Source organism: Mustela nivalis (genome assembly GCF_964662115.1).
Source record: "Mustela nivalis genome assembly, chromosome: 6".
Lineage (NCBI taxonomy): Eukaryota > Metazoa > Chordata > Mammalia > Carnivora > Mustelidae > Mustela > Mustela nivalis.
This window is the reverse complement of record NC_139025.1, coordinates 125708526-125728545: the sequence shown is the minus strand read 5'-3', so window position 1 is coordinate 125728545 and position 20020 is coordinate 125708526. Positions and strand designations below refer to the sequence as shown.

General features: G+C 47.8%; 1 long non-coding RNA gene across 1 annotated transcript; it reads left to right on the top strand.

Annotated features, from left to right (window-relative positions):
* The first annotated feature begins 7775 nt into the window (after positions 1-7775).
* LOC309867458 lies at positions 7776-18121 on the top strand. The gene is made up of 3 exons (XR_014313184.1): positions 7776-7992; positions 12118-17250; positions 18016-18121. It is a non-coding gene; the product is annotated as an uncharacterized lncRNA (long non-coding RNA).
* Positions 18122-20020: the final 1899 nt, after the last annotated feature.

Below are 20020 nucleotides of genomic sequence, written 5' to 3'. Positions count from 1 at the left end.
CCCTGGAAGAGAAAGAAATGAAAATTAGATTGATATCTTCCCAAAGTCTAGTCGGATTTCCCTCTTGTACTTTTATAAAACCACAGTGCCACTAACAGAAGTCTGCCCAAAACATCTGCATAGATGGTGGAGGCAGCTTTCAAGGATCTTAGCTCTGGTTCCTTTTCAGAGAAATGGCTTGGAAGAATGTATTCATGGTTTCCATAGGGTTGCAAAAAGTAATCTCTGCATGCAAATCAGTCTGCAAAGGGGACATGATACCGCCCTGGAGTAAGCCAGTGCCTGGACAAGCCCTGGTGTGAGCGTGAGTTACTGGAGAAGCCAACCAACCAAGGCTACAAGACTCTGGTCAAGATTTTGTTTTGCTGTCAAGAACGTCATCTTCTGTGGGCTTCTAGGCACCCACACACCATAGTAATTTTACAAGTGAGCTCTCTGGTGCTCAGATTCACTGCATGTTATTTTTATAATTTAAAATACTGAAAGTTGTAAGGAAATGGACACTCATATAACACAGTTGCTGCAGCTGGAAGTTGGTACAATGTCTGTCAAGGGAAATTTGGCAATAATATCAAAATTGCAAAGCATATACCTCTGGACCTGTCAGTATTTTACTCTATCAATATGCCTGAACACATGCAAAATGCACACTATGCATCCACTACTTATAATATCCAAAGACTGGACATCACCTACTGTCTTCCAGTAGGAGATTGTTACCTGTGTCATGGAAGAGTCATTCATGGAATTCTCTGTGGCTATTAAAAAAAATAAGACTTTGCTGTGTCAACAGGGAAAGATCACTGAGCTATGGTAAGTGAAAAAGCAAGACATGGAATAATCTCTAGGGTATTGTCATTCTGTTACTTAAGAAATATGTATATGGAAATACTTTTGCTTAAGGGTAGAGGCAATATACTAGGAAGGGTTCACCAGAAGCAGCTAACACTGGTTTCTCCAGGAGGTGGGTGGGTCCAGAAACCCGGGGGACATGGCGAAGAGGAGACACTCACAAATGGAGTGCTCTTTTAAATTCTTGAAAAAGATTTTATTTTTATTTTATTTTAATATTTTAAAAAAGATATTATTCATTTATTTGACAGAGATCACAAGTAGGCAGAGCAGCAGGCAGAGAGAGAGGGAGAAGCAGACTCTCCACTGAGCAGACAGCCTGACTCAGGCCTCCATCCCAGGACCCTGGGACCATGATCTGAGCCGAAGGCAGAGGCTTTAACCCATGGAGCCACCCAGGAGCCCCCAAAAGATTTTATTTTTTAACAGCAGTTTTAGCATTATTACAAAATTGAAATGGAGGTACAGAGAGTTCCCATATACTCCCTGTTCCCACACATGCACAGCCTCTGTCATTAACAGCACTGTCCATCAAGAGTGCTATGTGGGTTACCAAGGTTGAACCTACACTGACATTTCCTAATTATCCAAAGCCCATGGTTTACTGTAGGATTCACTCTTGGTGTCGTATACCCTATGGATTTGACAAATGTATAATGACACGTTTCCACCATCACACCACCATACAGAGCAGTTTCACTGCCCTAAACATCCTCTGTGCTCTGTTTTTCATCCCTTCCTCCCCCCTAGCCAAGACCCTGGTAACCACTCATCTTTTTACTGGCTCCACAGTTTTGCCCTTTCCAGAATGTTGATAGAGTTTGAATCCTATCTATGTAGCCTCTTCAGATTGGCCTTGTTCACTTACTAACATGCATTTAAGATTCCTCTATGCCTTTCCGTGGCTTGATAGCTCATTTCTTTTTTCATGCTGAGGAAGATTTTATTGTCTGGATGGGCCACCGTTCACTGGAGCCGTTGGCTTCTGCGCTTTGGCAAATATGAATAAAGATGCAATAAACACCTATGTGCAGGTTTTTGGCTGGGCTTAAGTTTTTCCTTTTAAAATGTTGGGGTTTTTTTCCTCTTAAAAATTTTGGGATTTTATCAAGATAAAAGGCTTCTGCACAGTAAAGGAAACAGTTAATAAAACAAAGAGGCAACCCATGGAATGGGAGAGGATACTCATAAATGACACTACAGACAAAGGACTAATATCCAAGATCCATAAAGAACTCCTCAAATTCAACACTCAGAAAACAGATAATCACATAAAAAAAATGGGCAGAAGACACATGAAAAAATGTTCGTCATCACCAGCCATCAGGGAGATTCAAATCAAAACCACATTGAGATACCACCTTACACCAGTTAGAATGGTAAAAGTCAACAGGACAGTAAAGAACAAGTGTTGGAGAGGATGTGGAGAAAGGGGAACCTTCTTACACCATTGGTGGGAATGCAAGTTGGTGCAGCCACTTTGGAAAACAGTGTGGAGATTCCTTAAGAAATTAAAAATAAAGCTATCCTAAGACACTGCAATTGCACTACATGGTATGTACCCCAAAGATACAGATGGAGTGAAAAGAAGGGCCATCTGTACCCCAGTGTTCATAGCAGCAATGGCCACAGTCACCAAACTGTGGAAAGAGCCAAGATGCCCTTCAACGATGAATGGATAAAGAAGATATGCCCCATATATACAATGGAGTATTATGCCTCCATCAGAAAGGACGAATACCCAACTTTTTTATCAACATGGACGGGACTGGAGGAGATTATGCTGAGGGAAATAAGTCAAGCAGAGAGCGTCAATTATCATATGGTTTCACTTACTTGTGAAGCACAAGGAATAACATGGAGGACATTAGGAGAAGGAAAGGAAAAGTGCATTGGGGGAAATTAGAAGGGGAGATGAAGCACGAGAGACCTTGGACTCTGAGAAACAAACTGAGGGTATTGGAGGGGAGGGGGATGGGGGTTTAGGTGAGCCTGGTGGTGGGTATTAAGGAGGGCACGTATTGCATGGACCACTGGGTGTGGTGCATAAACAATGAATCTTGGAATAGTGAATAAATAAAAAAAAATTTAAAGAGAAATACGAGAAATCCCATCATAAAATCATAAAAAATTTTAATTACATAAATGTATAAACTATTTAAAAATAGAAAAAGTTTGCCTGTAATGCAAAAGTAAAATAAAACAAGTTTTTAATAAGAGAAAAGCTCTGGGTGCTGTCATTTTTCATTTGCCAACGTCTTATTCCTCTATGTCCATTTGTTGAACATGTGTTTTGTACAAGGTGCTGTGCTGAGTGCTTGGGGACTTCCAGGGAAGGCTGGGTCACCAGCCCCCAGCAGTGCTGGACTGTGTGGCGCCTGCACGCACTGAAGGAGGTTGGCAACACAAGGTGGCTTTCTGGAGCTGAGGGAGGCAGGATGCAAACCTGTCTCCTTTATCAGGGAGCCAGCATCATTCTCTGCATCTCCCTGAGCCCTGGCTCAATGCGGTTTGTGCTATTTGTGTATGTACTTGTGTGTGCCTGTGTGATGTGTTCGTGCGTGTGTAGGATGTATGTGTGGTGTATGAGTGTGGATTATATGGGATACAGGTATGTGTGTGGTGTGATATATGCACGTGTGGTAGCGTGTGTGTGAGTGGGTGTGATATATGCAGTGCGTATGCGTGTGTGGTGTGTGCAATGCATGTGGTGTGTGTCATGCATGTGGCATGTGTGCTATGTGGCATGTGGTGTGTATGTAACATGAATGTGTCTCTGATGCTGGGTTGGCAGGCACAGGGAATGCAGTCACCTAGCTTGTGAAACCTGGAAATCCTGAGCCAGATCTTGGAGAAACCACGGAAGGCAGAGCCTCATGTTCTTGGTCACCATCCCACAGTCTCCAGGGAGCGTCGCAGTGTGGCTGTGACCTGAAGGTCAGTGGCCCTCACCCACCTGGGCAGCAATGCTGATTTAGGGGTTCCCTCATGTCCATGGATGTCACCTCCTCAGAGCGGGGCAATAACACCCACGTGTCACAGAGGCTCTCCCCAGTGAGGTCAAGCCAGGACCCAATGCCCCTTTTGTTGCTCTGCAGAGTCCTGGCCCCAGTCTTAGGCATGCAGAGACAGAGACAGTCTGATCAGGGTTTTCATCCTTCTGGATGGACCCATGGGGCCGCAAGCCTTTCTGGGAAGATCGTAGAGTCAGCTGGTCACTTGGTTTCTTTTTGAATAACAGGAAGGATTATTATTCAAAAACTTCCCTAGTGGCCTTCAAAAAAGAAATGCTGTATACCTTTTTCCACAAATAATTTGATGACTGCTTGAAAACCACAGTCAATAAGGGGGAAGTGGCTACATCAGCCCAGGGGAGAAAGCTCGGGGTGGCAAGCCATGTCCCCAACCCTTCTCATGTGGAATGTTCTAATAATCCTGTGTGGAATAGCTAAGCAGAGCATTTGCTGTCTGGAGAGAAAATATGCTTCCCTTTTGCCTGTCCTTCCTCACTTCCCAGAGAAGGTGGGAGGGCACTCCCCACCCCCACCCCCTCCACCTCTGAAATAGAGTCATAGTATTTGGACTATGTACCTTCAATTAAAGACAATAAGTGTTCTAACAAATATGAATTCCCATGAGTAGTAGGCTAGCTTTTCACAGAGACATAGGATAGCAATTCTGAAATTTCTTTCTGTGTATTCTAGGATAGAGCAAAGAAATCTGTACATTGTGTATAGCAGGAGCTGGATTTCTCACTATTGGAGGATTACAAACGTGGAAGGTGGGGAAGGTTAGAACAAATCCCTGTAGCAGGAGATTGAAACTGAGATGATCAGTAGGAACCCATGGTTTGTAATTTATATAGATATAGGTGCGTGTGGTCCCTTTCTACACACACACACACACACACACACACACACACACACACGATGAGTATATATAACATATTGTATTAGTTACCTATTGCTTAATATAACAAATTGATCCCAAACTTAGTAGCTTAAAACAATAAAGTTTATTATCCCACAGTTTCTGTGGACCAGGAATTAGAGGAGGCTTAGCTGGGTGCTTCTGACTCTCTCTCTCTCTCTCTCTCAAGGATTTAATCAAGCCATGGGTGGGGGCTGTGGTCTCATCTGAAGGAAATCCACTGGGGAGGACCCATGCCTAGCTCCCCCATGTGGTTGTTGGGAACACCCAGTTCCTTTCCAGACCTGTGGGCCCAGCACCTCACTCTGTTTCTTGCCATGTGAGCCTCTTCACAGGATGCTCACAATATGGCAGGTGACCTCCATCAGAGGGGGAAGCATAAAAGTCACACAAGACGATAGTCACAGTCTCTCTATAACCTCATATTTAAAGTGATATCTCATCACTTTTGCTGTATGATGTGCATTAGAAGAGAGTCATCTAGTCTTACTCCCCACACTCAGATGGAGAGGATTACTGTAGTGTAAGTGGATGTTAAATTTTTCTATTCTAATGTGGGTGCCTGACATGAAGCCTTTGAATGCTGAGGCATCCATGTCAAAGGCACCCAGTTCCAGTAAACATATTGTAGGTGTGTGACACAGCTACTAGCAAAACAACCAAATAAAGAACCAGGCTTCCCCCCACTCATGAAGCTCCCTCTTTCAGAAAGCCCTGGGTGACCTTGACACCTGACCATTGCCCTCGTTCTTGCTCTCATGCTTGAAATTAGCCATACAGAGTAAACCCTCAAAACCTCAGACCCCCCCCCCAGCCTTTGCACCCTAATAGAGGTAGATTTCTAGGTCTGCGCTCTATCTTTATCTGTGACTTCGCTGTGTGGTCCTTGGGTGTGCCATATACCCTTCAGGCTTGCAAGTGATAAATTTCGTTCCTCAAAGTTTCCTGCTGGTTTTCATGAAGTGCATCGTGCAATCATGATAAGAAGGACAAGGGCTGGTCCAGCCACAACATTTGCCCATGAAGGGAATGCCTGTGTGTGCTTGCGCTGAGAAACACAGGCCCTGGCAAGTGCCTCAGGTATTCCTAGCCAGGAATGGGACCAACGCAACAATTCCAAAGGCATGAGTATCAGGATACCACAAATGTTGGAGGAATGCTAAAAGTCGTGGGTAAAAGTTTGAAGATTTAACAGGGCACTTAATCTCATACTATCTCTCCCAAGTATTTGCTAACGACAAAGAGGAAATTAATGGCTTGACAGTGGAGAAATCTGGCAAATACTCCCGGAAACCAAGTGAGCATCACCAGTAATGGAATGAATATTCTTCATGAACCTCCCGCTAAAATGCACGGAGAATAAAGATGCCAAAAATACCTAACCTATATCTAATCAGGAGGAAACCTCAGACAACCTAAACTGAGAGGCATCCTACAAAATAACTGACCAATACTCTGCAAAAATGTCAAGGCCATGAAAGACAAGGAAAGACTGGGAATAGTTTTAGAGACTATAGTCACATGACCACGGAATGCCCTCCCATCTCTGGGCCACGCTGTCTCTGTCCGGCCCCTCGCAGCCCCTCCCCCCACTCCCTCTCTAGGTCCCACCCCCTCCTAGGTTTTGCCTGTCCTCCCTCTCAGTCCACCTCGCATAACCAACCAGCCAGCGGGCACTTCCAGGAAGCCTATGCCTACACAGTGCAATCAGAAACCAATATCCAGTTCCTGGAGGATGAGGCTCAGGTCCCACATCATCCAAAGAGGAAATGCTACCTGTCCCACAGGATTTAATATGCTGAGGTGGATGAAGGACTTGGAAAGCAGTAATGTGCCTCTCGTTTTTATTAATGTCTTCTCTGTCTCAGGCAGCATTTAAATTCCTCCATCACAGAGGTCCCTCCCCCCACCCGGAGCATATCCTTTGCAAGCAGGTGCAGGACATCTGTGACCCCAAGAGAGCCCTGGCTTGAACATTACCCTGCAAACTTGGGACCTTTTCAGAGTGCCCAGCCCCAGGGCTCGCTTGTAGCCCTGGACAAGAGCAGCAGCTGGCATCCTCCAAACTCAATCCATTATCCCTCTGCTTCACCAAAAATCTTTTTTCTCTCTTCTAATGAATAACCTAGCCTATGCCTATCATACTTTCCCTGGGGGGAAACAGTGTTTTCCTTGAAGTATTAACTACTTATTTTTTTTAAAGTTCAGTCCTGAAGAACATTCTTGTTCAAAATTCTGAGTTACAGCTGGGTCTCCAGAAATGTTCTAGAATCTTCTGAGGGTAAACAAAAGGCACAAGAACCATTCTTTGAGCCCAGTCTTTCACACAGTTTCAGTCTCTGCTTGAAGGTCCCCTCTTAAGGGAGGCTCTCTGACTCCCCATCCCATCGCCAAGCCCTGCTCCCTGTCCTTCATACACTTTATCCCACTCTCTTCCCTTCTCCCTCTCCTGAAACCCTGTTCTGTTCTCTGCTTTATCCCCCGCGCCTCCGGGAATGCCTGGCAGAGAGGAGGTGCTCAGTACCCTGCAATGACTAAATGAGTCAGTAAACCGCCTGGATGGAACACTGCCAGGGCTGTTCAGCACTTATCAACACTGCCTACTGCAGCCTTGGCCCCTGGGCCCAGGCTCCCCCAGCGAGGTGCACACAGAACAGAAGGGTCACCTGAGGAGAGTCCCCCTCGTGGGGGAGGAGCTCAGCCTCCTGGGTGGCGGCACCGCACTGATGCAGGTGAAAGGCAAGGGGTGGAGGACCCCTTAGTCAAATATTCCTCCTTCCCCTCCAGCCTCTGCTACCAGGACTGAGACTGCCAGCGTAACCACACAGAGCCAGGGAATCTTGCACAGCACGTCCTTCGAAACGGAATAAGAGCAGAGCCCCTTATGATTCATTTGTAAACCCTTCAAGTCCCCCCATTAGGTTAGGTATTGTCCACTCATCCAAAATGTTCCCGCCCATCATTAATGGTTATTTTAAACACTTTAGGGCAAGATCATAGGAACACTGGCACTGGGAATTAAAACCTGGCCTGAGAGAGTGCACTCTCACTGGACAGTCTGTCTGCGAGGCAGAGTGAGGGGTCACGGAGATGGTGCCACCGTCAAGCTCCCCAAGTCCTCTGAGCGGTGACTTTTTTCATCTCTGAGATGGAAATTGGATTGCATAGTTTGAGCCTCACCTGGGATAACACTTGTACAGTAACTGGGAGGTACTAGTTTTTGTTTTTAAGATTTATTTATTTGAGACAAAGATAGAGAGAGAGAGAGGGAACATGTGAGCATGTGGGGGGAGGGGCAGAGGGAGAGAGAGAAGCAGATTCCCTACTGACCACAGAGCCCAATGTGGAGCTTGATCCCAGGGCCCTGGGATCATGATCTGAGCTGAAGACAGATGCTTAACCATCTGAGCCTCCCAGGTGCCCCAGGGAGGTTCTAGATTTAAAGAGAAAACCTGGTCATTGTTTTTATCACAGGATAGTCAGATGCATGAAGGAAATTGAGGTTGTATGTTGTCAGGGCTTCAATTGGTGGTTCAAAAACCACCAGGTGCCAGGAGTCTAGAGGGGGTAAATATAGGGAGGTAAATTGGGCTTCCTACTACTTCATAGTACAGGTAAGATCTGAAAAGGTGGGTCAGAGATATCTGGGGCCAGGGAACGGTGGGGTGGGAGGAACAGCATGTGCATAACAGAGGGAGTGAGGATACCGGGATGGGGGTGGGGGGGGATAGTGGAGGGAGAGGAATGGGGGAAGGGTAGGTTTCTTGTGCCATCCTTCACCTGGTGAGATTGGAGATGGGCTGGCAAGGGGCAGGAGAAGGCCCACCGTGAGATAAGTGTTTTAATGAAGGCTTCTCTGGGGAAGTGAGGTGCAGGCAGAAACCAGGCCACCACAGACTCATATTCCACGTGCTTTGTGAGTGTCCCCACCTGGCCAGCGTGGGGATGGCTGGGTTCGGGGCCATGGGCTGGGGATGGAGGCGAGCAAGGTAGTCATGGCTGTGCCCTCATGGGGCTTCCATTGTGGTCAAGTAACAATGAACAGCAAACAAGCAAGGCAGCAGATAAACCAGAGAAATTGAAGATTGTGCTAAGACTACGAAGGGGATAAAGAAGAGGGTGTGATAGAGTCTGTAGTCTCCACGTGGGGTGAGTTGGAGGGCTTGTTAAGTTGGGAAGTCTTGGCTGAAGGGCTTACACACTGAAATGGAGACAAAAAAGACCAGAGGAGAATTCTAGGGGGCTGGGGGGACCTGCGGGGGAGAGACCTGGGGTGGTGGCTGAGGAGCATGGACTGGGCATGCAGCAGACCTTGGAACTGGAGAAGCAGGTGGGGCATGTCCCACAGGGACTTTAGGCCACAGGAACTGGTGCACAGAGGAGTTGCATGAACCTCTGGGGATGCCAAAGGGGATGCAGGGCACCAGCAGCAAGACTGGAGTGTGGTCCAGGCAAGATGCGTTAAGAAGTCTGGACCAGCCTGGGAGCAAGGAAAGTGGAGTGGGGAGGGCAATTGGAGATAGTTGGTGGGGCTGGAGGGACAGAGAATGGACCTTGTGCTGACAAAGGTGAAGGAAAGGGAAGCCAGTAATGGCTCTTGGTTTTCTGGCTTGTGGACCTGGGTGGCTAGTGGTACAATTTATGGAAGTGGGACTAGCTCCAGAATGGATTCGAGGAGGAAAACCCAGGCTCCAGGGGCCCCTTAGACTTCCAGGGACAACAGAGGGGTCTCATAGCTGCTAGCTACACAAGTCTGGGACTTACTGTCTAGGTGCTATCTAAGATAATGGGAATCACTGAGATTGCAAAGAAAAGACCACACGACTAAGAGAGAAAGGCGGCCTAGCACTGAGCCCCGGGGAGCGGAGGAGGGAGCTTCAGAAGAAAGGCTGGTGAGTTGGAGGACAGAGGCAATGGTGCAGGAGCCACGATGGTCCCTCTGCTGGGGACTGTGCGCCTGTGATGGGCCACGCCAGATGATGGCTCAAGAGCACGGGGCCTCAGGACCCCACTCCTGCCCCAAGTAGTCCAGACCCTGCACCCCTATCACCCCATCCCATCCTGAGCCTTCTTAAGGGTGTCCAGGGTCTACCAGGTTTTTATTATGATTTTTTTTTTTTTTTTGTAAAGAGAAGAAGAAAAGAAAGAAATACTTGTTGTAAACATGACCAAGATAATTTTTGTACGGTCTGGGTTTTGTGGTCCCCCAGATGCTCATTGTCAGACTGTTCTCTGGACCTTTACTTAGATTTAGAAGGCAGGGCCCGAGGACGTTGCAGGCAGCTGGCACCAGTCCCTGTGAGAAGTTTCCGAGGAAGCCCGGAAGTGGTGGGAGCTGGAGGGGCGGGAGGAGTCAGGAGAATTGGACCTTCTGGAACATGGGCACACAGTGGAAATGACCCTTTAGGAGAGGTACAGGAGGAAGGAGGAGTTTGCCGGGGGACACGCTTGAGAAGGCTGGGGCTGGGATGGGGTGCCTGGGGGGGTGGGGGTGGAGAGGGCAGCGAGTGGAGGGGGTGGGGGATGGGGCCTGGACAATGTGGGGGAGGCAGGAAGGAAGGGGAGGGGCAGGGTGACAGGGGGAGGCAAGAGGCAGGGCCAGGAGGACAGGGAATGGATTTTGGCCTGGGCAGATGTGACCAGCCCTGGGTTGTGACTTCCAAATATAAGAGTGGGTTTACTGTTAGGCAAGTCTTTGTTTACTCATTGGCCCTGTTTTTTGGTCCAAAATTAACAGCAAACCTCACAGTGAAATGACTGATTCGTGGACCAATTTAGCCAAAAGAAACTGCTTGTCTGCCGTGGGTATTTAAAGCAGATGCCTCAAACCCTCATCCTGGGGCTGCCTGTGGTGCACATGTGGACTTGGTTTGACCCTTGTATAAAGAGAAGAATCAGCTGCCATGATTCGATTCACCGAGTGGGGATTACAGGCGGAAATCTTGACTTCTGGCTTCTCTAGAATGCCCTCGCTATGTGGGAACACCGGAGGACATCCCTGCACAGTTGCAGGTGGCTGTGCCCCTGCATATGTAATCATGCCCCCTACCCGCCCTTGCCTGGCTTCTGGGAGCACCTGTGGGCCTCGCCTGGGCAGCACCTGCATGCCTGGAAACTCTCCACCCCAAAGAATCAAACAACTTCCCCACCAAAGCACTGGGACAAACCACCCCTCTTTGTGTGCACAAGGATTAAAACTCCACAATTGTTCCTTCCTCCCTCACCTGCCACGCACTCACCATGTAGGAGATCTTGAGCCCCATCCAATAGGCCATTTCTGTGTTGTTTTGGCAGATACTTCTGCCCTGGCCTCTCAGGGAGACTTCTGCCTCACTGCCCCCTACAGCAAAGAGAACCAGTAGGAGCCCCAAGGAATGGCCCACTGTGTGGTTGCCTCTTAGGCACCAGGCCTCAGTTTTCACATCTATAAAATGGGATGATTACACGAGACTCCATGATAATGCTTGGAACTGCTTCAAGATCTGATTTCCTGTGCTTTATTGACAAGTCCACAGGAGGTAACCTGCAGGAAATGCTGGGGGTCATCAGAGCCCCCCCCTGGTCCAGGGTTCCCTCTTCTCTGGATCCCCGATCTCCAGCCCTCTTCTATCCAGGGGCCCTCCCCGGGACACCATAACACCATCCTCCAGTCTAGAGTCATGGGAAAAGAACTTCATCTTTAGGCCACAGGAAGTGACCTTTCTCTTTTTCTTTAAAAAAAATATATATATATATATATTGAGCTATAATTCACATACCCTAAAATTCACCTTTTAAAGGGTATAGTCAGTAGTTTTTTTTAAGTATATCCCCAAAACTGAGTAACTGCACCACTATCTAATCCCAAAGTGGGTTTTTTTTGTCATGCCTAAAGACAAGTCCTTTGCTTATTGGCAGTCATTCTCTAATATCCCCTACACCTCTATCCCCCCAGTCCCTGACAACAAGGAATCTGCCTTTTGTCTCGATGGATTTGCCTATTCTGGACATTTTATGTAATGGGAATCATACGAAGTGTAGCTTTTCATGGCTGGCTTCTTTCCCTTGGCATGTCTTCCTGGGTAGCAGGAATGCAGCAGGTGTCCGGGCTTCATTCCTTTTTATGCCTCAGTAATACTCCGCTGGGGGAGCTCAGCCATCAGGGACACCTGGGTTGTCTCTGCTCCCTGGCTATCGCTGCCCTAAAGACATTTCTCTTTGTTGAGGGAGTACCAATTAAGGCCAGGAAAAAAGGAAGCACATTTACTAGCTTGTTAAGTTGTGTTGGTGGTAGGAGATGCAGAATGTTTTCCTTTCATTTCTTCATTGTTCATATCGTGTTTTTAATTTTCTAAGGAAAATGATAACTGACTTTAGAAAGAAAATGGAGCCCTCATGAATGGGATTAGTGTCCTTACAGAACAGACTCCAGAGAGTTCCCTCGCCCCTTCCACCATGTAGGGGGCACAGTGAGAAGACAGCCATCTGGGAGCCACGAAGCCCTCCGCGGACCCCAGGTCTGCAGCTGCCTTGGTCTTGGACTTCGCAGCCTCCAGAACTGTGAGAAGTAGATTGATGAGCTACTTGATGTATGTGTTCTGTTGTAGTAGCCTGAACGGGCGAAGATGAAAGTCTTGCCAGGATCCAGTGAGTGGATTTCATCAAAATTGGGTTTTCCTGTTCACATGGGAGCCCATACCCATTTGTTTTTGGAATGATCATTCTCGATGCAGTCAGATCACAGAAGACAGCGTCTTAGTTCAAAGTGGTGCTGCCACAATGTCAGAGACTCACATGTGCTGCCTGCCAGGCAGACCTCACCATAAGTGAGAAGGTTGCTGACCTTTAGGTGGAATGCAGGGCTGTTATTATCCCTGAGAAAATGCAAATTGTCCATTAGGAGGAAAAACCAAAGTAAAAGAAAAGAAAAGGAGAGCAGGACTGAGCAATCAGGTACTTAATGGTACAGCTGGGCCAGCCATACAGGTAGCAGCTGGGCTTGGCCTACTGAGTCTTTGATATTTGCTCCTGAATTTTTACTGTTTACAGGAAAGACCTCCAGGTCCCACAGATGCAGCAAAAGACCCCAGAGCCAGACTGATATTTTGATATCCTGGAAGGAAGGTCTTGTGGGACCAACTCACACATGCACTTTTCTTGCACCATTTGAGGGAAGAGAGGAAACAAAAAAGGGCCATGTGTTGAGATAATCCAATCTCCCACCCCTGCAGACGACTCTGCTGCTCCGGTCAAGAATGAGGACCGATGCACAAGGAACATGAGGGGTTTTGACACCAGCTGAGGGCTCTCCATTGAGCCTGAAGAAAAGGGGTGAGCTATCAGGAGCTCAGGTAAGATGATGGGTTGGCAGGGGTAATGGAGGGAGAAAAGGGAAGGTGGCCAAGGTCAACTTCTAGCCCCAGCCCCCTGCAGAGCCATCTGAGCAGAAAGCGCCTGGAAGTCACATGCCCTCTAGATGTCAGATGTCTCTGCTCCCCACTTCCAGGATCACATAAGGGTAAGACCAACAAACACTTCTAAGCACAAGCTGTGCTTCACCGATGGGAGTGGCCACTCTTCCTCATTATAGCATGGGACCCAGGGCTGGCCCATGTTTTTAGGATCATGTTTTTGAAGGAGGATGCTTTGCCCTGTAGATGAGGGGGAGCCACAGTTTTGGGTGCCAGAATCTGCATAGCCCTACATGCCTCTTCTCCTTCTGATGCCAGAGACCCATAGCTGGTAGGTGTTGAGGTTAGGATTGCTGCCTCTCCCCGAAGGGGCCAACGGGTGCTGAGCGGAGCCAACTCTTCTCCTTATCTCTTCCCCTCAAGCCCTGCTCCTCAACAGAACCTGGCCCAGATATTTACCCCAAAGATACAGATGTAGTGAAAAGAAGGGCCATCTGTACCCCAATGTTTATAGCAATGGTCACGGTCGCCAAACTGTGGAAAGAACCAAGATGCCCTTCAACGGACGAATGGAGAAGGAAGATGTGGTCCATATACACTATGGAGTATTATGCCTCCATCAGAAAGATGAATACCCAACTTTTGTATCAACATGGACAGGACTGGAAGAGATTATGCTGAGTGAAATAAGTCAAGCAGAGAAAGTCAATTATCATATGGTTTCACTTATTTGCGGAGCATAACAAATAGCATGGAGGACAAGGGGAGATGGAGAGGAGAAGGGAGTTGAGGGAAATTGGAAGGGGAGGTGAACCATGAGAGACTATAGACTCTGAAAAACAATCTGAGGGTTTTGAAGGGGCGGGGGATGGGAGGTTGGGGGATCCAGGTGGTGGGTATTGGAGAGGACACGGATTGCATGGAGCATTGGGTGTGGTGCAAAAATAATGAATACTGTTACACTGAAAAAATAAAAAATTAAAAAATAAAAGCATGTAACAGCCTCCGACAAAAAAAAAAAAAAAAAAAAAAGAACCTGGCCCAGAGACTTGCATCTGGAAAGGGGTCCCCAGGGTCTGTGCCAGTGTTCCTCAAAGTATGGTGCAGGGGCAGTGGTTAAAAAATACCGAGATCGGGAGGAAATACTTGCAGATTAAATACCCACTAAAGAATCAACATTTAGGGGCACCTGCATGGCTCAGTGGGTTAATGCCTCTGCCTTTGGCTCAGGTCGTGATCTCAGGGTCCTGGGATAGAGCCCCGCATTGGGCTCTCTGCTCAGCAGGAAGACTGCTTCCCCCCCTTTCTCTCTGCCTGCCTCTCTGCCTACTTGTGATTTCTGTCTGCCAAATAAATAAATAAATAAAATCTTTAAAAAAAAAAAAAGAAGAAAAAGAATCAACATTGAAGGTGCCTGGGTGGCTCAGTCTATTGAACATCTGACTCTTGGTTTCAGCTCCTCATGATCTTGGGGTCCCGGGATCGAGCCCCATGTCAGACTCTGTGCTCAGTGGGGAGTCTGCTTGATATTCTCCCTCCTTCTCCCTCTGCCCCTCCCATTCATCCTCTTTCTCTCTCAAATAAATAAATACATCTTAAAAAGAAAAAAAGAATCAACATTTGGAATATTTAAGAAACTCTTACAACTTAACAGTGACCAAAACAACAACAAACAGTTAACATCCTGATTTAAAGATGGACAAAGGACTAGAATAGCCATTTTCCAAAGAAGACCCACTGATGGCCGACAAACACAGGAAAAGATACCTAATATCGCTAATCATCAGGGAAATGCAAATAAAAACCACAGTGAGCCATCACCTCGCGCCATTAGGATGGCTACTGTAGAAACAGTATCGGAAATAACAAGTGTTGGTGAGTGTGGGGGAGAGATCTGAACCCTTGTGCACCCATTGTGCACAATGGGTGGGATTCTGAAAGGGAGCAGATGCTGTGCTAAACAGTCTGGCAGTTCCCCCAAAGTGAAATTTAAGATTACCATACGATCTAGTAATCCCACTTCTGAGCACATACCCCAAGGAACTGAAAACAGTGCGTCAAGGAGAGGTTTGTCCATCCCTGTTCATGGCAGCATTATTCGAAATAGCCAAAAGTTGGGAGCAACCTAAGTGTCCGTCTGCAGATGAAGAAGTGAATGAAATGTGGTCTATCCCTACCATGGAACAGGATCAGCCTTGAAAAGGAAGCAAGTTTGGACACCAGCTACAGGGCGGGTGAATCTTGAGGCTGTTATGCTGCGTGAAACCAGCCAGTCATGAAGAATGACTACTTACACGAGGGACCTCAAACAACCAAATCCATAGACACAGTGGGATGGGGGCTGCCAGGGGTTGAGGAGGGGAGATGAGGGGTTCGTGTTTAATGGGTAGACTTTCCGTTTGGGAGGATGAAGTCCTGGAGAAGATGGTGACGATGGCCCGGACAGCAACGTACACGTCCTTCATGCCTGGGAACGGCACCCTTAAAAATGGTGGGGTTGGTACGTTTCATGTTGTGTGTATCTTACTCTAATTAAATTCAAATTTTAAAGAATGCAGATATCTAGGCTCCACTCCAGGCCTTAGAATCAGAATCAGCGTGTGAGAATCTGTATTTTAACAAGCTTTGGAGATCCGCTGCCCATGCTGCCCGCCGCTTCTTGCTACTCTGTTTGGGTCCTTCCAAGCCAGACAGCCCCACGAGCTGCAGGTTCATGGTGTAGAGGGAACAAGTCAGAGGGAGGTCACCTCTGATGGCAGCACTGGCACCTGGGCACCCAGGGAAGGAATCAGTGCTCAGAAGATGCTGAGCAGGCGTGGCACAATTGGGTTTGGTGTGCCTTTCTTGGGTGAGGCCTGGGGCCAGGCACTGACCTCAGGGTGCCCCAAATTCAGTACTTAAGATAAATAACATTTCATATGAAATTAAAAAATAAATCCACACAGAGGGTTCCTTGTGAACACAATATCAGCATTTTAAAGACAGGTTCTCGTTGCTTGTTTCATGACCTTGCATCATGGTGCGAAGGTTGTCTCCAATCTGCTCACAGCTCTTGCGTGTGCCGCCAACCTGCATCCACTGGGTGGTGTGCGAGGGCTCACCGCAGCTGGCCAGCATGCTGGGCAGTGGGAGGCTTTTTAGACAGTCATGTGTTTTGACTATAGAGTTCTTACTCACTTCTCCCACACAGGTTAAAACATGAGAGGATATTTTGGTAAACGTATGTAGGGCACTCATTGTTCCTTCCCCCACAGACTCCAATATGGCTCAGCGGGGTGCCCACAACAGGTCACCGGTAACCATGGCAGGCCGGCCCTCCGTGGTGCACACGGCTGCTGGGGGATGGTAGGAAGGCCTGTGGGGACTGTGACAGAGACTACCTCCATTTTGACCTTAGTCTGTACTTCTTAACGAATCAAGTTCTTCTTTCCAGTTTATCTCTTAACTTGGGCAAAAGATCCAGTGGCAAAGCATCCTGTGATGGAAGCCATAATGGCGACTGGCCTGATGCCAGCAAGATTCCACGTGATTGACTCCAAGACAATGATGCCCCTGACCTTTAGTCCCATTGCACAAATCCACGGACCTTTGTCCCACGTTCTCCTTCTGTGAACCTAGAAGTATTTTTAGTGCTTGGGAGACAGTCGTTGAGAAGCTGGTCTGCTGTCTTCCCAGTGTTGGCCTCACTGAAATACATCCCTTTGTTTTGTCACCCCTGGTCTCTCTGCCTTCAGATTTTGTCAGTCACCAAACCTGGTCTGTTCGGGAGTCCCAGAGTCAGGTGCTTCGACAGCCCTGTACCCAGGCTACAAGGGGACCTGGGATCATAATGAGAAGACATGTTCTAGAAGACAGAGCAGATGGGGACGGGGTGGGGCTGGGTGTCTTGCTGTAACATGAAGAGGCATGGAGGTCCCTGGCCTAGGCGCTGCTCCCCTACGAGGACGAGGACGGAGAAGCTTCAGCGACAGGGCCCCACGCTCACCTCTCCAAGACCTGAAACTTGATCTGGAGCTCACAGTTTTCTATTCTTCTCCTGACAGAGATGGCCCCCAAAGTTTCATGCCTGGAGCACAAGGTGGGCGTGGGGAGGGGGGCGGCCATTTCCAAGGGCTGGTGGGGGTGGGGTGGGAGGATGGTGGTTTTTTTTTTTCTTTGCTTAGAATTAAAAGCAAACAAGCATCTCTAAACTAATAAGTGCTCCATGGAACAAATTAGAAAGATTGAAAAATGTCTAAATTAAAAAGTGATTCTCCCTCCTTCTGCCTCCAACCCTTAGCCTCCCGCAGTAACGCTCGCTAACAGTTGCCCTTCAGACTTTTCCTCCTGTTTATTCAAACACGCACACTCTTGTAAAGAACGTTTTTAAAATGATGGGTTAGGTGGGAAGGCTGGGTGGCTCGGTTGGTTAAGCATCTGCTTTTGGCTCAGGTCATGATCCTGGGGTCCTGGGGTCAAGTCCCTCCTTGGGCTCCCTGCTCAGCGAGGAGCCTGATTCCCCTTCTCCCTCCGCTGCTGCTCCTTCTGCTTGTTCTCTCTTTCTCTTTCTGGTAAATAAATAGGTAATTTTTTTTTAAATGACAAATTAGTGACATTTGGGGGCATGTTTTGGGCCATTGTAAAATGAGTGCCATGAAAGGACTGCTTTTTTTCTGCTTCTATACGTACTAGGACTTGTACCCCCTCCTCACCCATGCCATAATGTATGTCCTCCCTGTAAAGGTCAAGGAGTAATGATTTCTTTGGAGTCTTCCAGCACCATAAATAATACATAAAGAGTGACTGGGTGAGGTCAGCATATACATTTTCCAAGACCACTGACTCTCAACACCTTGCCACCTAGACCCCTGGCTCCAGGGCATAAATGCCTTCTGGAGGACACCTGAGGACTTGTCCTTGTTTCAACCAGTGCCGGAGAAGACAGTACAACAGAGCACCATCCTCAAGAAAAACTCCAGACCCCAGACGAAGATGAGACTCACTATCCTTTCCTTACTGCGTCTCCCAGACTCTCTGTCTTTATCTGGTCTATGACTTTAATAAACTCTGCTCTCACTTCTTACTGGCTTGTGTTTGATTTCTCTCCCGCATGAAGCCACCACCCCTCTTGGCCGGTCCTGCAGGACTCCCTCTGGGTCCTTGGACCCGGCCAGCCTGCAGCCATTGCCCAGAAAGCCTCCTCACCCTTTAACTCGTGGGCATGGTGTTTCATCCTGTGACTTTCTGGGCGTATTCTACATGGTGTCACACCCTGAGAAGAATCTTCCCAGTGGGCTTGCCCCGGAGCCTGAAAGTTTTACTCTTGAAGTCATTTCTTTGGGTTAAGGCTTTAAAGGTGGTCCCTAAAGTAAAAATGCGATCCAAGGTGTGGGGGAAAGAAAAGGAGTCTGGATTTTGACATACCTATCAGCTCCCAGATTCGCCGTTTCTTACACTTATGACCTTGGCCAAGGTATGTACCTTTCCTGAGCCTTGACGATCTTTCCTGTGAGGTGGGATTGTTGTACGGGTTAAATACAATTTAGTGTGAAAAACCTCAAGCCCCTTGTCCGACGGAGATCGGTATTCCGTAAATAGTTTTTGAGTTTCTTAAATGAGCAAGAACTGGATGAAGAGCATCCAGGGTAGGATTTCAGCTTCCTGTTAAATGCCCAGGGTCTGGTAGGGTCAGGTAGGGTCGATGGGCATTGGAACACATTGCTTCTAATTCATGGTTCATGGTAGAGGCAGCAGGAGGCCAGTAGAATGCCAGGGCTGAGAGTCAAGCCCAGCCCTGACCAGCTGTCCCCGAGATGAGGGACGCTTTGGTGAACCAGGGACTCTCTGCTCTCCAACTCACAGCTGTGGTCAGCTCTGACAATGTCAGACATTAATGCGGGTTTGTCTTTTTCCAGGGATTTCTTTCACCAGCATTCTCCTTCTCTGCACTGATGATATTCTCATCCATGCTAAATCAGTTTCCTGGGGCTCCTGGGGACCAGTGTGCATGCATTAATCAGAAAGCACCTCTCATATTTCAGTACTGTTTGTGGCGATCGGTCAGTTTGCAATAGCCAGCTCCGAGAGACTGAGAGCCAGGATGGGACGGATCTGGCAGCTAGAATGCAGAGGGAAGTTACTCAAATAAGAGGGCTAAGCATTATTAGCAGAAGGGAGACGGGGGAAGGGCAGAAGCAAAGAAGGAATGTGTTTTGTTTTGCAGAGTCAACAGTTCCAGCCAAGGAGACCCCCGCCCTGCCCGGGTGTTTCACCTGAGAGCCCCTTGCTAGATGGGTCTCGCCTGAGAGCCCCTTACAGGAGCCAGTTTGAGCCAGACTGGAGCTGAAGCTGTCCCCAGAAGTCCTCCTGAGCTGTCCTGAAGTTACCTTTAGCTCATTATGAAGATCTCCTATGGGTGGAGTTTTCTACTACTTTTCAAATATGCAATGTGTGCACTAGCACGTGGACACGTTGGGCATGTGCAGTGCAACGTAAGCGCCTAAAGAATAGAACGTGTCCAAGTTCCTTAATGTATATGCAAGCTCCTTCCCTGCCCCCCTAATACACTGTACTGACCCCACTGGAGACAGTGTTTTGAGAGTTATCTCCCTGTCTTCTTCTTCTCCTTCTCTCTTTTTTTTTTTTTTTAAAAGATTTTATTTATTTATTTGACAGACAGAGATCACAAGTAGGCAGAGAAGCAGGCAGAGAGAGGAGGGAAGCAGGCTCCCTGCTGAGTAGAGAGCCCATTGCGGGGCTCGATCCCAGGACCCCGGGATCATGACGTGAGCCGAAGGCAGAGGCTTTAACCCACTGAGCCACCCAGGCGCCCCTCTCCCTATCTTCTTACTTGAAACAAATAATACAAA